This window comes from Lissotriton helveticus, chromosome 6 (genome assembly GCF_964261635.1).
Source record: "Lissotriton helveticus chromosome 6, aLisHel1.1, whole genome shotgun sequence".
NCBI classification, from domain to species: Eukaryota; Metazoa; Chordata; class Amphibia; order Caudata; family Salamandridae; genus Lissotriton; species Lissotriton helveticus.
This window is the reverse complement of record NC_136067.1, coordinates 1,459,666,361-1,459,683,866: the sequence shown is the minus strand read 5'-3', so window position 1 is coordinate 1,459,683,866 and position 17,506 is coordinate 1,459,666,361.

Below are 17,506 nucleotides of genomic sequence, written 5' to 3'. Positions count from 1 at the left end.
ACACTCCCCCAGCAGCCCCCCCACCTCCACAGTACTACATACTCACAGCACCCTCACCCATAACATACTTACCACCATGGAACTCTCCGGCACTCACACATACATTATCACCTACCCCCCCAAGCTCTCAAAAAAATCTGCCAAAAACTTCAAACACAACTTTCTGAAATCCCACCCAGAAACACCCTTTGCAGATCCCTATTTTTCACCCCGTATTGTACGCATGGCCACCGACATCATATTCTACACTAAACGCAGAGCACAATGGAGGAAAGCCTTCCATGCCCTACTCACGGTCTCCTCTTCGAGGAAGTCCGCACATGGTCTTATGATGACCATTACCCCATCACAATTCTTCCAAGTAACAGCAACCATTACTATTTACAACAATGGCACTATTCTCATCCAGGCCACTGATCTTAACCTTAACCTATTTGATACTCTATTTCCCACCATTAAAGATAATGTAGCCAATTCACTGACCCCCTCCCAACCCACCCCTACTCCCAACACCCAATCCACTGCTTCTCCCACTCAGTCCCACACCCTCCCACCCCCTACATTCTTGACTCCTGGATCCCCAGAACCGCACGCCATCCTGAACCGCTCTACCCCACCCCACAACACAGACACCCTTTCTACATCTATCCACACTGGTTTCCCCAGCCCCCCTCTGCCTCGCACACCACCTCACATTCAGCTCCAACGCCCCACACCCTTAACACCTGGGTGTCCAGAGTCTGACGCAATCCTTAAGCCCTCTACTCCTCCTCACAACATAAATCTCCTCTCCCCTTATAGCCTCCTCGCCTCCATCACCACCCCCCCACTTCTCACATCGAGCCCCCTCCCGTCTATCATAACCCCCATACCTCCCACACCGATCATACCTTCATCCTGTCACTCCCCCTCCCGCCTCCTCCCACACCAAGCCCACCTCCTCCTCTCACACCACCAATGCTCCCCCTCGCTACACTCGCTCCCCCCTTCCTCATCACCCCTCCCCTCTCACACCTTAGCTCCTCTCCCCCGCTCACATCAACACACTCCTGCCCTCCACACCGTGCCCCCCTCCACCCCATCCCGCCTTCCTACACCATCCCAAGCTCCCCCTCTTCCTATACCACCTCAAGTCTCCCGTCCTCCTTCACCTCCCTCCCCTACCGCATCTCTCCCCGCCCTCCCCATCTCGATAATCACCCACGTACCTACCAGCGATACTCCCCCCCACCCCTACTCCTCCTCCTCCTCCACCCACCCTAACATCCCCCACACCTACGTCGAACCCTCACCCATCTTTCTACCCTCCCCCCACCCATACCTTTCCCATGAACCCATTGAACCGAATCAACTCTCCTCAACCTACCCTTGGCTCTCCCACTACCCCCACTTCTACTGTCCCTAACCACACTCTTGACAAGATCATGTCCACCCTTCAACAAATCAAAGACGAGCTTCAAGCATTCAAACTACTTTTCGCAAGCCATGTTAGGCTCCCCTCTCCACCTTGTACCGTGTTATCCAGCAAGCACCCCAACCATCCCACACTCTTTCACAAACTCAACCCCCCTTACTGGACTTCTATCCCTGCCCCTAATTCTTCCAACCGCCCTCTCCGCTGCACCAATCCATTGACACGATATGACATACGTACCCTACTACATTCCTACAAATCTGCTCCCACCACCCACATAGCCTCTACGCATCTACCCATCCCCACCAATCAGTTCAACCCTCACACGCACCCCCCCAAAATAACTCACCTCTGTCCACTCACCTTCCTATCCCCACCATCCTCTCCAACCCCCACAGGCCCCCCACTCAAAACATTAGAGGCACCATCTCCAACAATCTGAAAACAGTCACCCTCACATTGGACCCCGCCACCTCCCTTCTTAGCCCACGACTCAAATGCACACTACTTAACTGCAGATATGCCCCCAGACACGCATCTGACATAGCTGACCTCATTATCGCACATGACTTAGACCTTACCATACTCACCGAAACCTGGTTAACTGAATCCTCATCCCCCTCATCGACATTCTAGTTCCCCCTAACTATCACATCATCAGATTAGATAGGACCGGCAAAACAGGAGGTGGGATAGCATGTATTTTTCGCAGTAGCCTTTCAGTAACCAAAGCCATCTCCCCTACATTCTCCTCTTGTGAACACTTCTGCCTCGATGTCAACAGCGAGGGCAATCCAGTGTGCTCTCTACATATTATCTACCACCCACCAGGGGACAACCTCATCTTCACTGAACACCTCATGGACATGATCACAACTAATTTGGGTCGACAAAACACACAATTATTCCTTGGTGACTTCAACCTTCATTGGAATGATAAGAACGACTCAGTGGTTAACAGTCTCAAAAACGTCCTCAAAACCTTAGACCTAACCCAAATCTGCAACAGCCCGACCCATGACAAAGGCTCTATCCTTGACCTCATTATCTCCAAAGATCACACCACCCAACTTGACTCAATCCAACCTTGTGACTGGTCCGACCACCACATTATCACATTCTTCATCAATGAACTGGTGAAACTTCATCCAGCCCAATCCACCAAACCCAAGGTATGGAAAAGAGACTTGAGAAATCTCAATCCCATCTCCTCACCCTCCCCCAGCTACAACCTACTCATACCCCCCTATGGCAATGACGACGTCCAGGCCCTTACCGAGCACTACCTCAACTCAATGACTACGATAATCAACGAGGTTGCCCCCCCTCAGCTAAAGAGAATCTCTTCCAAAAGCTCAAAGCCGTGGTATGACAGTCTGCTTAACAAGGACAGGCGAGACATGAGACTAGCAGAACGCAATTGGAGATCCACCCCATCAGCTATGCACCTCAACAACACTCTGAAGAAAATATAAGAAATGCCTACTTCAGAAAAAAATCAAACGAACAAAAGCAAACTTCTTTAGCCAGCAACTAGACCAAGCAAAAAACCGACCAAAAAAGCTATTTGGACTAATCAAAACTCAATCCAAAGATGAACCACAGCGAGTACATAGTACAACCAGCACGCTCCCATCCTGTGAAGAATGTTCTTCCTTCTTCAACACAAAAACAATCAACATCAAGAAAGATCTCCTCACGGATCTAAACCTATTTTCTAACCCCAGCAACATAACACCCGCCAAACTAAAAAACAATGCTACCTGGGAATCCTTTGAGACTTACACAGAAGTCTCTATAGGCAAGATCCTAAGTACCCTGAAGCCCTCTAACCACCTCTCGGATCCTCTACCTGCAAACGCCGTAAAGGACCTCAGCCCTTGGCTTCTCCCGCTCTGGACCAAAATCATTAACAGTTCTCTTCAACAAGGATCTATCCCAGACTCCCTCAAAGTGGGACAAGTATCACCCATACTTAAGAAACCCACAGCTGACCTTACTGACCTCAACAACTACCGCCCCATCTCTAATATCCCCACCTTAGCCAAACTGTTAGAAAAATGTGTCCACCTCCAACTGACTAAACACATCACTCATTTTGACCTCCTCAACAAACACCAATCCGGCTTCCGTGCAGGACACAGCACAGAATCAGCCAGGACTCACATTATTGATGACGCACTCCAAATTCTAGACCTAAACGGCACCTGCCTCCTCATCCTACTTGACCTCTCATCTGCATTTGACACGGTCAAACACGAGAACCTACTCGATCTCTTGAATATCAGAATGGGCATCTCTGGGACAGTACTTTATTTATTTATTTATTTATTTTTAATATTTATAGAGCGCTGCATTTACCCGTGGGCGTCTTGGCGCTGATAAACCATTTATTTAAGTACAAAATGTGAGGTTAGGAACCAGTTAGTTAAAACGGACTGTAAGGAAGAAACTCAAATGGTTCACCTCCTTCCTTCATAATCGGACCCAGAAATTCAAAATTAATAACGCCTTGTCCACACCTGTTCCAGTCACACTTGGTGTCCAACAAGGTTCCTCCCTATCACCGACTTTGTTCAACCTAGTCATGGAGCCACTCACCGCACTGCTTCATGCCTCTAATGTGCAATTCCACATGTATGCGGATGATACCCAACTCTACCTAAAACTACAATCCCCTGAAGACCTCAAACTTCTCAACTCAACACTTAAAGAGACACAATCATGGCTGACAGAGAACCATCTCAAACTTAATGCCCTAAAAACTGAATTCCTCCTAATAGCACCCCCCGCCAAAATCCCCATCGCCCAGGACTGGCTAAAACACCTCACTGCCTTCAACGTCCAACCTATCATTGTGGACTCAACCAAATCCTTAGGCATCACCCTCGACTCCAATCTCAATATGCAACGACATATTAGCAATGCAACCAAGGGAGCTAATTTCCAAATCAATACTCTGAGAAAGCTGAAACCCTTCCTCCCAGCCAACGACTTTAGAACTGCTGTTCAAGCAATAGTAATCCCTCGGATTGACTATGGAAATACCGCCCTCTGCGGCCTCCCACTATCAACAACCGCACCATTGAGAGCCTCCATCAATGCTGCAGCGTGGCTCATAACCGGATCAAAAAGACGCTCCCATATCTCTCCAGACTTAAAATCTCTGAATTGGCTACCGCTCGAAGCCAGAAAACACCTGAAAATCGCATGCATCACTCACAAAGCCTTACATCACAGCTCGCCCAGCTACATTGCTAAAAAATTGACAATCTCAGGAGGCTCAAGAACCACAAGAAGCACAGGCACTCTCCTTTTGAAACCACAAAAATTCCACAAGAAAAAAACCTACAAACGTTCCTTCTCAGGGATGGCCCTCAGGATCTGGAATGCCCTCCCGCCAGAAACAAGACTCATCTCATCCACTGCCTCCTTCAAAAAAGAAGTCAAAGCTATCCTCATGGCTAAATTCACCTGAACGTTAACTTTGCATTTTCTGTTTGACGTTTGCCTCCCCCTTGTATTTCAGTGCCTCAATCGACCGCACAATTACACCCTACTACCTGGCATTGTGCGCTCCCTGAACTAATCGCCTACTTATTCCCTTCTTTTTCTTTTGTTGTGTTCTCCTTTCCTATGTATTTACAATTTGCCTTATTTATTTTTCTTTACTGCACTCTCCTTTCATATGTATGTAAAGCGCTCTGATATCTGCAAGGATCTTGTTCGCGCTATACAAAACTTTGAAAAATAAAATAAATAATATGAAGTCAAGGGAAGGTTTAGGGACTGGCAAGAGGGTGCACTTGCCCAGTCAGCATGACCGTACCAGACTGCACGCAGGCTCTGCAATGGCAGACCTTAGACACGTTTTACAAGACCGATTCTGTGGGTGGCACAACCAGTGCTGCAAGCCCACTAGCAGCTTTTGGATTTACATGCCCTGGGCACACTCAGTGCACTGTACTAGAGTCTGACAAGTAAACCAAACAACCAATCATGGAACCACTGATCAACACATCAATTTACAGTAGGGAGCACTCGCACTGTGGCACTGGATAGCAGTGGCACAGTGCCCAAAGCATCTAACACCATCAAAAACACATGAGGCAACAGCAAAAATGGAAGGAAGACCCACGCCAATGGTGCCAGGTCTAACACACCCCATCTTCTGAAGAAGTCTTAAAACTCTCCTATTCACTTAGTGCCCGATTCACAGAATGAACTTAAGACTCAATCCTAAACTTACTACTATTTTGGTATTCACAGAATGCACTTAATACTTTTGGCATTCACAGAATGAAATTACTACTTTTGGTATTCACAGAAGTTAGGATTTTGTCTTAGGTTTGTCTTAAGACAAACTTAAGACAGACTTAAGACAGACTTAAGACAGACTTAAGACAAACTTAAGACAGACTTAAGACAGACTTAAGACAAAATCCGAACTTAAGTCTGTCTTAAGTCTGTCTTAAGTTTGTCTTAAGACAAACTTAAGACAAAATCCTAACTTCTGTGAATACCAAAAGTAGTAAGTGCATTCTGTGAATACCAAAATAGTAGTAAGTTTAGGATTGAGTCTTAAGTTCATTCTGTGAATGCCAAAAGTAGTAAGTGCATTCTGTGAATACCAAAATAGTAGTAAGTTTAGGATTTAGTCTTAAGTTCATTCTGTGAATCGGGCCCCATGATACCAAACCCGTTGTATACTCTATAAATACTCACTCACTCACTCTTCATTACAGCTTATATAAGTAACATAAACATGAAAAACCCAAAGGTTGATGTTAGAGGATTTTTGAACCAGGATAAAAAGCAACTGCTGGGTTTATATCCAGTACACACACCCATACATTATTAGCTGTCAATGTGATCTTTCCGTGAATTAAAAACATGAAATGATTGTGAATCGAAGAAGTTCAGTAAAATAGAAATATCATCGCCAACCAAGACTTTCAGGATTTCACTCTGCTCTCTCTTAGACATATAGGTATCATTGTGTCTATGATTTACCCACAATATTTAGCATTGTTAGTGTATCTTATTTCTTTTTGCCTTTGTATAAAAAAGTAATAAAACAGTAACAATACAGAGGGCCTTGAATTTGATCCTTCCTTTTACCGGTAGTCAGTGCAAGGAGGGTAAGGCATATGCTACCAATTGCTGTTTCAGGATATCGAGCAGCAGGCGGGCTGCTGCGTTTTGTAGGACCTGCATTTTATTGAGGAAGCGTGTACTTATGTTGAGGAACAGCCCGTTGTAGTAATCCAGTCTGGACAGTATGAATGCTGTCACCACCACTTTCTGGAGTTCTAGTTAAATCAAATCAAATCAAATCTCTCAAGTAATCAAATCAGGTATCTTTCTGATAGTTTTAATCATAAAAAAACAAGTGGAGGGGATTGCATTAATTTGCTCCTCAAAAGATAGTTTAGACTCAAAAAGGATTCCGAGGTATTTCACCCTATTGACAGGAGTGGGTGTTTCGCTCATTTCCTGTGGCCACCAGTTTGGTCGCCTTAAAGAGGTATCATTTCCAAAAAGAAGCACCTCGTTTTTCCCTGCGTTCAGTTTGAGGCAGTTTAGGGCCATCCATTGTCCAACCTCACGCAGGCACTCTTGAAATCTTCAGGCCTCCAGAAAAAGAGGTCCAATAGGATTAGCACTGACTTCTCGCCTTTATCCAGACCCTCTCTGATTTCTTCAGACACATTTACTAGGGCCAACTCGGTGCCATGTTGACTTCTAAAGCCATATTGTGCACAATCTGGTAGCTTATTGTCCTCCAAGAACTTGGTGAGTTCTACATTCATGGCCTTCTCAACAATCTTAGTGGGCTGGGATGGATTCGCAATAGGCCTATAGCTATTCGACAATCCAGGTTAGGGTTTTTTTCAATACTGGAAAAATTGATGCCTTCTTCCAAGCAGTAGGGAAGTATCCAGACAGAGAACATTTGATTGAAGATCCCAGTAAGGAAAGTGCTGCAAGCTCTGGAGGCAGATGGAGAATTTTAGGGGGGCAGGCGTCCCAGGGTGATCCTAATCTCATCTGACTAAGCTTTGACATCACCTGCGTTACTGAGATGTTACTAAAGTTATGAAGGCAAGGGATTGTGTCAACTGAAGAGCCATCCTCACAAGAGATTTCAGTCTTGAGAGTAGAGGGACCATGGGATAACACTCCTCCTGCTTCCTGAGCGGAAGTAACAGAGTCTGCATCTGCATTTACTTTTGCTTGAAAGAAGGATACTAATTGATTACAGAAATCTTGGTCTACGCCGGTATTTTTCTGGGCAGGAAGTTTACTTAGTTTCTGTACAGTTGAAAAGAGTTCCTTGTAGGAGTTGGGAGGGGCTCTTATTCTGGTAGAGAAATATTGTTTCTTATTAGTTAAAATGTTTACTTTATAATCTGCCAGGGCTTTTTTATATATGAGCTTGTTTTCTATTTTGTAATGTGAGCGCCACTTCATTTCCAGCCTTCAACATAATTGCTTCTGTTGTCTAAGGCTTTCATTGACCATGGTTCGGAGAGAGACGTCCATTTAATAGTAGCAGAATTAAAGGGCGCTACGGAGTCAAGAATTCTAGTAATCCAATTATGATACCTTTTTGTGGCCTCATCCAGGTCTGCAAGCAGGCCCAGTCTGGAAAGGTTCAAATGTTGCATAAGGCTTTCTGGAGTAATTTTATGCCAAGGGCGTTTGACAACTTTGATTGGAGTGGAAGATCCCGTCTCTGCTCCTACTTCTGGACAAATATTGAACAACCCAGCAAAATTATCAGACCAGGTTATAAGGACGATAGAGGAGCATTTGAGAAAAGGATTGTCTGAGAAAATACCATCTAATGCATGGCCTACTTTATGGGTCGGGCTGCCCACTAGCTGGACCAAGCCCACACCGCCATAAGGTAGATGAGGGCTGCTGCGTCTTTAGATGCAGTGTTTTCAAGATTAAGGTTAAAGTCCCCTAAGATGGTGACATCTGAAAAGAGGACCTTAATGTTCAGTAGATGACTACTATTGTGAAGAAAGGTGGCACTGGGACCAGGGGGTCTGTAAAGTACTACTCCATTAAATGAGTACTGACTCAGAGTGATTATAAAAACCAATGCTTCACAGTTAGAGACGGTTTGAAGGGGCTTAACTGCAATTTTTAGATGTCCCTGTAAGATAATAGCTAAGCTGCCACCATTTTTGAGGGGGCGGTCTAGTCTAGAGATGTTATAAGCCCGGGGTTTGGCCATAATAAGATCTGGGTCTGACCCAGCATCTCTCCAGGATTCTGTGACGAACGCTAGGTCTAGTTTCTGGGTGTCTATAAATTCGGCAAATGCTACTGATTTTTTACAAGTGACCTTGCATTGATGACTGCTGCTTTAAAGCACCTAACAGCTGTCTTTGATTATAATAAGTCCAAAGTTCTGCGATATAGATCAGACTGGGCACCAGTGGTCGCACAGAGTGGTGTAACCTTGATTTTTGTGATTCGTCAAGGTGAGAAGACAGAGGGGACAGGACCTCAGGGGCCAAAAATGCAGAGGATTTATTAATGGCCCAGGACAATATAGTTTTGTACTTCCTATCTGAAGCAGCTTATCATGTGAATAGTGGTGTAGATCCAAATCAAAATTGGCAGAGTGGCTGGCGCTGAGCGTGGTCCAAGTGCGGACAGGCGCAGACAGGCTTGCCTTTGGGGCGCCCGCTGCCTGCGTCCGCTGCGTGTCAGCGGAGGCATTAGAATTAAATAGTGGGAGCCTGTGAACAACTAGATGGTCACCCTAAGGTGAGACCGGAAGTGGTTAGGCCCAAACTTCCCTCACTTCCTCTGCCCCGCCCTCTCTACAGCAATCAGGACAACCCATGATGGACCAGAGAGTGGGAGTAAGAGAGCTCAAACTACGGAGGTGAGCCCTAAAGTAACAGTGGTAATTTTCCAACAGTGCCCTGGTATTAAACAACTGCACTACAATCTGCATTAGAGGCAGTATTACAGTAAATAACAAAATAAAACCAGCTTTAAAAATAATTAAAACAGGAAGTAAATCAGTTAAAATAAGGAACAAAGTTTACGCCTTCTAAAGCTTACCCGCATGGACTCACACCGGTAAACCGCTGTGCGCCAGCGGAGGCATTTGAATTATATGGTGTGAGGCCGTGAACCACTAGACCGTCACCCTGAGGTGAGACTGGAAGTGGTTAGGCCCAATAAACTGGTTGAAGTGCACCATACCATTATGAGGTTTCTGTGGAAATCACTGGCACTGTGACAGTTACCTTTTAACCAATGGGCAATGGTGAAGTTCTGCAGAGCCTACCATTATATGGAAAATATTCCACTGACCCCTGTGAAATAAAGGATGTTTCTACCGTTGCATTTGGTACACTTAAACACAGAAACATGTAATATATAGAATGTATGCAGATGTGTTGGGTGTAATATGCTCTTTATTACCATTGTTTAGCATGAGAACGGACCAAGAACCACGAGACACAAAACCTCAAGTAAGCCATGATGCCTCTCCTGGCCCTAAATCTTTTTATTAAATATAATATAACACACTGTGCATCTTCAAATATTCTTTACACTATGATGTTCTTTCATGTGCTTTAGTTATAACAAAAGATGTTTAAGCAGAATCAGAATATAATCTCTTAGCAGAGTGTGAAGCAATATTTTTTCATAATTTATTTATTGATTTTCTTCATTATAATAAATGATTCACTCTTGAAAACAGAAGGTAAAGCTCTTGCCCTATCAAAAGAAGATGACCAACTATGCAGCCGTTTGGGATTCAAAGGACAACTTGGAGCAGTGTAAAGGCTGGTCTGGAAGAGCACGGGCCAGATTCTGCTTTCAACTGTGCAGTCGTGCTCATTTTAGAGGTGAGTGTCGGTGGCTGAGGTTGCCAAAGATGGGGTGTATAAGAGGCAAAATCAGGCATCATTGTCTTGTTCTACTACATATGACCTGCCTTTCGGACAAGGGAGTATTCTTTCTGATCCTTGGGGGCAGATTTACTAAGATTTTACGCTGTGTTTGCGTTACAAAAGTGACGTAAATTGGCCAAAATCTTTTCGTCCAATATTCTTCCTAGCGCTAAACTTGTTTAGCACTGAAACTAATGTGAAAGTAACAAGAAGCAGTGCATAGCGCTGCTTCACATTACGTAGCGCCAAGAGGGCGCACCATGGGTGGTGTAATGGCATTCCCATGTAACCACCCAAGATTTCAGAGGCTAAACCCAATTTACTAAATAAAGTAGGCAGGGTTTAGCATCAGTAAAATGCACACCCTACAACCAAGCGCAGATTAGACCACAACAGTCCTTAACTTCAAGAGGGAAAGATCTACATCTCCCACTTTACATAGTGCTGCTGCACTGCTGTGAGGTTAGTACTTATCCTCCCTTTTGGCGATGCAAATGTTATTTATGAGACACAATTTAGAACTAATCTATAGTGTCTCCCTATAACGTTCCCTTCCAGCCACCTTAATTCTCACTGTCCTGATGAAGACCCGCATGCTAGGACGTAAATGACAGCTTGTAACAGTCGGGTTGAAACACCAACACTATTAAAGCACCTAGCCTGGACTGAAAAACTTGTGTGGGGTGGTTGGCCTATTCAGGCACCACCTATTTCTGAGCAGAATAGTAAATGATTGTATACATTTCCCAGACAGGCTATTTGGCCTTGGCTAAATTGGATTCTCTCATTGCCATTGATATTTAATTATGATTATTCTTGATACCAGTATAAATCTTCTCTTTAACTTTTTTCATTTATCACTACACACATGAGCACTTCCTGAAACACCTCTTCTTTCATTCTTCTTGCAGCGACCTTTATATAATTAATTTAATGTTCTCTTTTGTTAATCCAGTACAAATGAATTTTGTGTTAGATAAATTGAATTTGACTGTTTAATTCAGCACCAGGTGTGACTCATGTATTGCGTTGCTTTTGCTTTGTTTGTTTATTTTTTCGCTCGCCTGCAATACAAAATTAATGGTACATCTTTCTATTGACTACGTAGCAGTAGTACCTTTCTGTTCTATTTACTACAAATCCCTCCACAACACCGGACCCCAGTACCTCAACAAATGAGTTTCCTTCTAGGCACCCAAGAGAAGCCTCCGCTCCGTTGACCTCGCCCTGGCCGGAACCCCTCGCATCCGTCGAGCCAGAACAGGTGGAAGAGCCTACTCCGAGATCGCAGCAAAGATCAGGAATGAACTCCCACACACATTAGACGTTCCCCTACTCTGCATTCCTTCAGGAAGAGCCTCAAGAACTGGCTCTTCGTGTAAGACGTTGCTGCACGGCTCCCCCCCAGCACCTTGAGACCCTCACGGGTGAGTAGTGCACTTCACAAATACCTGATTGATTGATTGATTGATTGATTTTCAGCTAATCAACCGCTAACTTGCTGTTGTGTTTTGGTCACTTTTCCAGTTGCATGGCCCACTATTAGCTAAGCTTCATTGATCATAGAGTCTCCTGTTTTCCTCTAGAACGGGGATACTGATTGCATTGCCCGGGGGGCTACTTGTGGTCCTCCTGACCTTTACATGTGTCAACCTGGTGAACAGCAGCACTGGGTCGCTGTTTGTTTGGCTGATCACTAACATTCAGAAAAATAGTAAACAATTTCGATATAGAAAAATAACATGATGGCTATCTTCATACAGTTATTATAAATGCTAACAATGCACATGCTACAAGTTCAAATAGTACTACTCACTCCTCTAGCAAACAAAGTCACACCATTACCAATATGCAATCTCTAGACTGTCCACTAAGAAAGGCATGATCACTCTCTAAAAACAAGCACAACAGCGCTGACCTTCTCAGTAACAAACAAACTGACTTACTTTTTATAACTGAATCATGGTTGGGAGATAGCATGGCTCCAGTGTTGCATGAAGCCATTCCTCCAGACTATCAAACTATCACACAAAATCACATAGGCAAAAGAGGTTGACTAGCCTTTATATTCAAGGAAACAATAAATCTCACCATAGCTAACACCATTTTCCTACAAGGCTGTGAAGCCCTCGTGGCCAGATGCAACTTTACACCAACTTACTCCTGGAACTATCTACTTCTTTACAGACCACCACCAGCAATGCAACATTCCCAGGCATGTTTCTAGACTCAGTTTACAATGTTATGCTACTACACAAAATATGCATTATGGTATGGCCCACCATCGCATGAGGTTTCAGCCGCATCAAAATATTTGACGCTTGCGTAGGGGTGATGTCTGGAGCAAAAGTGACGTAAGGCTGGTTAGCCTCACTTAAAGTGACTCAAACCAACTTAGCATCACTTTTCAGTGCATGAAGCATCAAAAAATTATGCTTTTGTGAAAAGAAATTGGCACACTGAGCAGCAGCCAGGCCAACTACCCGAACAACCCCAGCACCAGCCAGGCCAGGGTATCCAGACAGCCTCCCAGGGGAAGAGGAAGTGCAATTTCAGTGGGGAGGAGAATAACATCTTGATTAGTGAGGTGACAGAGCACTACTATCAGCTCTTTGTCACCTCAAGATTGCCATTAGGGAAGAAAGAAGCCATGTGACAGTCCATAGTGGCCAAGATCAACAGCTTGAGACATGTGAAGAGGACAGTCACCTACTGTAAAAAACTATGGCATGACTATAAGAGCAGGACGAAGGAGAAAGGCCAACAACCTGAAGGCAGCCATGCTGACAGGAGGATGAAGCCCGGCCCCCCAGGAGGAGCTATGTGCCTTGGAGGAGCCGGTGGCAGCTTTCTTCCCAGAGGAGTTGCTGGCAGGGGTTCATGGACAGGACAGAAGGACAGTGCTGCCTACGAGCTACAAAGGGGACTGCTCTCAACTGGATCATATCCTACTATCTCTTTTGTACCATCTAAACTTGATTACCCCAATGACCTCTACCATGGATCATCTTTATCAATTATGAAAAAACTACAAGGAATTCAAAACTCTGCTGCCAGACGACACCTATTTAAAATGCCACAAGCCTACATCTCCCCTGCCTTCAGGACCTACATTGGTTACCAGTTGACAAATGATCCCCCTTCAAGCTGCTTTGTATCACGCACAAAGCAATAAATGGAACAGGACCACTTTTTCTCAGTGATAAAATCACCAAATACGCACAACAAAAAGGAACCACTACTCACAATTGGCACCTCAACTCTAAACCCCAGAAAACAAGAAAAAAACATGGGTGATACATCTTTTTCTGTTCAAACAGCCAAACTATGAAATTCATTACCCATCAAACATAAGAGCTACAGTTAACTATCTTATCTTCAGAAGTCTACTTCAGAGCTGGCTCTTTCCTACATGACTACCACATTCAAACACTAATGTACAGCATATACATCTGCATGTCAATATGTATAATTTTTGTATAGGTATGTATTTAGATATGTGCATTTCCTTTTATAAAAATGTATGCCATTTGTGGTTTGAAGATAAATAGACATTTGTAAGGTCTGTTTAACAAAATGTATATATGTATATATTGTCACTGCAAGCTTTTCATACAAGTAATTTGATTATATGCTTATGGGTTTCTGTTTGAGTTGTCTATCACATTATGTAAATATGATCTTAATTATTTTATCTATCAGTGCTTCACTTTTGAAATATTGAGGAAAAAATAAAATAACTAAAAAAAGAATGTATAAAAATTAGCTTTCATGTACAGCAACACCCAAAAGTCTGAATTTCTAACTATCTATCTATACTTGCACATATTGACCTTAATGCAAAGCATACATCTCTTTATTATTTTCCTTTATACATGTATACCCTTTGTACGTAGTTGTATATCTATATATTTTATTACTTTACTCCTACTGAAGAAAGAAAACAATGAAGAAAGAAAGAAAGAGAGAGAGAGAGAGAGAGAGACAGAAGAAAAAAAGAAAACCTTCAACCCCCTTCAATGCACTACTTTTTGTCTCATCCAATATCCCTCCGAATCTATGCTCTACCTCCACTCTATGACTCATCCCAACCCTCATTCTACTACTATTATCTCCCTAAGATCCTACCTTGACTCTTCTCTTCTCCATCACTCCTTTACTCACCCAAACCTCATTTTACTACTATCATCACCAAAATAACACTTCTTAGATGCTTCCCTCCTGTATTCCTCCTTTGTGGAGGGAAACAGTCGATGCTGACGGTCGCAGTAGCACGAAGAGTCAGGTCCACCATAAATATGCATTGCTGGTCATCGCAGGTGGCAAGATCATAGCACTAACTGGCTCTTTCACACTCATGAAGAGCCCAACACTTCAGGATTTCCCCTTCTCCTTCAAAGGAATGCACTCTGATGTCAACCAGAGGCCCGGGATATGCGGAGGTGCCTCTTATGGATCAGGGACTCATTCTAGCAGAGGCCAGCAGGGCCTTGGCAGGTCCAGTTGCAGGTCCAGCCAGGTCCAGTTGCAGCAGGTCATCTGGGCAATTGCAGGGAGGCCTCTGGAGTTTGCTATGCCCCTGTAGCTCTGAACAAGAAGTCAGTATATTGACATTTAGAGTCACTGAAGGTAGCCTGGGGTGAAAGGAGCAGGTCCAGTATTCATTCTCAGAAAGCAGGGCAGGCCTCAGGTAACACGGCAGTACTTCTTCTGTAGTATCCACAAGTTAAGAATGTACTGAAGAGTTGGTCAGAGGGTCCAATATTTGTACCTGGTTCCAGCAGTGAAGTGGAAGAAACTTCTAAACTTCCCCACACATCTTATTCTGGAATTTCCTTCCTGCCTGCCCAGGAAGTCTGGGGTGTCAAGAGGCTAGTGTTGAGTTTGTTGGGAATGCAGCAGGCATACCGTATTAAAGTGCAAGTTTGATAGGTGACAGCTCTGCTCCCACCCATCTTGTCAGGATTGCACATCCTGTCAAAACACAGTCACTCTTTGGGACATTTTACCTAGGGCACAGGCTGCAGGCACCAAATGGTTAGAACAAGAAAAGGCCAAATTTTCAGAATTGTGACTTGAAAGTTGACTTTACCATTAAAGAGGATTTTAAATTACATTTCTCTGGAGACCAAACATGACATTTCTGTTCGAAGTCAAAAGTCAGCACTCATTAAATATAATATGGTAACTCAATGTTATCCATTGGGAGAGGTAGAGAAATGAATTTAAGAGTTTTTCTCTACCAGGAAATTGTGGAGAGATGGACGGAAAGAAGGTTTAGGTGGCTTGTCTGATGCTGATTTGCATATGATAGCTTTATTGCAAAAATAGAGTAAAGAGAAAACAATTACAAAAAACAAAACACAGGGGTTTGTTTGCATTCTCATGCTTGTGTTAGTTTGGTGTACATGTAGGTTTGTTGTCTCCCTTATGGATTTCTTTCTGCTCTGTTTGCCACCAAATCCATTCAGAAAAAGGATACCCAGGTAAGTAATTGGTCTACCCCTTTTTAGGTCACACCTAGCTGGTGTATTTTCCCTCTCTGATTGTTCCTCCCTTGTCCTGGCAACTGTGGAGCCACTGTATGTAAACAGGTAAAGAAATCACTCCACCGTGATTCCCCCATAACAACAGAAAATGACTGTTTAGTATCACCGCACCACAAGACAAAACGAAAATACTATTTGTTTCTCTTGACTGACTACCCTTTACACATGATGGCTTGTAACTGGTGCCATTCTTTCTCATGTAAACATGCCCAATTTTCATTTACCTCTATCATTCAAGTGCAAAAACAATCAGGAGAGCACTCTTATTGGTACACCCCACTATGGCCTAAAAAAGAAAAGGAAGGAGAAAAGAAACGCAGTCAACAATAAATAGTTCCAACCAGACTCAATTGGACAGCTCCAACCCTCCTGGTGTAGAGCAAGCTGTACAACGACAATTGGTGTCATCCACTACTCCTTATTCCATGCTTCCTCCTCCTCCTAGTCCTGATGGAGCAAGGTTTCATACGTACAGAAACTTGCTCAGATTCAATCCTCTTGAAATAACATGTAACGAATTAACCAACATGTTTGTAAGTGCTAATGATTGCACCACACAACATTTACTTTATGTTGGGGAAGCTTTCTTATGTGTTTTACTAACCAGTAACCCGAGTGTCCTAAAATGGCAGCTGAAAACGCGGGAACTCTTCTGCACATACATCTACTACATCTACATAGTATGACGTATCTTTGCTTTTGGTGGGAATTCTTTGCAGCTGAACAGTAGTGCCTAAGATGGCTGCTTCAAATTTCACATACTAACGCATGTGCTCTTGCTTAAATTAAAACTTGGGTGTTCTGCTAACCATTAATGATATAGCTAAAATAAAGTAATGGAGTTAGTGTAGAAATAAGTGATATACAGTGCATTCATTTAACGTTGTATTCTAATGTGTCTTTCTTTGACTTTATTAATAGCTTGTGTTTGGGCCTGAAAGGTGCCGCAAACCTCCATCTTGAAATTGGTGCGCGTGCAAATTCAAACACTGAAAACCTTGAAGCTCTGTCATTGAAAGGTAGCCAAGTCTCATCTTACCAGCGATGCACCTGCTAATCTAACCTCCTGACCCGGAGGAAGGAAGAAAATGAAATAAATTGTTTTACATTGTATATGGAATGAAATAAAATAATGCTGGGTGGAATAAAATTCATGGGAAAATAAAATTATGGGCGGAAATCTAGCTTAATTAAAATAAGGGAAAATTACTTAATACCGGTATGGTGTGATGAGCTCTTGCCATCTTCCGGACCAATAAAATGAAGTGAATACACACATTTGCAACATTAGGGGGTGGTGCATGCCCTGGAAAATGGTATAACTAAGGTAGGCTTAGTCAGTTAGATTTTCCGATTTATCACAGACCTGTCACTGACCCAACGTATGCTGAAGAAGAATCGTGGATGCCGCAGACTTCAGAGAGCTGGTCGAGCACTTTGAAAGAAGAATCAGGAGATTGCTGTGGGGTAAGACTCTGTCATCTAGAAGGGGAATGAGAGTAGCTGCAGAGAGGGGTGTGACGCTGGCGTTGCACTTAGCGGAGGTTACCTGTCCTGTCTTGCACCTGTCCTGACCTGTTGGCTCCTGATTAGACGGGAGCCCTTTCTTT